We start from the raw sequence: 402 nt of genomic DNA, 5'->3' as shown, positions 1-402 counted from the left end.
AATCCAACCATTCTCTTCACCACTCACATCCATCCTTCATAAAACCCAACCTACCTTACCATTCAAATTCAAACCACTTTCCCTCCCAAACCCACCCATACATAACCGAACCCTACCCCTCTCTCCACCCCTATATAAACCCATTTTCACCCCCTCATTTTCACACAACCTAAATACTACTTCTCCCCCTTGGCCGAACCACAAAGCCACCTTCATCTCCTCTATTTCTTCTTCTTCTACTCTCTTCTTTCTTCTTTTGCTCGAGGATGAGCAAACCTTCTAAGTTTGGTGTGGTAAAAGCATTGCTTTTTGTTTTTCCATAACCATTTATGGCACCTAAGGCCGGAGAAACCTCTAGAAAGAGGAAAGGGAAGGCAAAAGCTTCCACCTCCGATTCATGAG

Source organism: Arachis duranensis, chromosome 10 (genome assembly GCF_000817695.3).
Source record: "Arachis duranensis cultivar V14167 chromosome 10, aradu.V14167.gnm2.J7QH, whole genome shotgun sequence".
Taxonomy (NCBI): Eukaryota; Viridiplantae; Streptophyta; class Magnoliopsida; order Fabales; family Fabaceae; genus Arachis; species Arachis duranensis.
Note: the sequence above shows the minus strand (reverse complement) of the source record.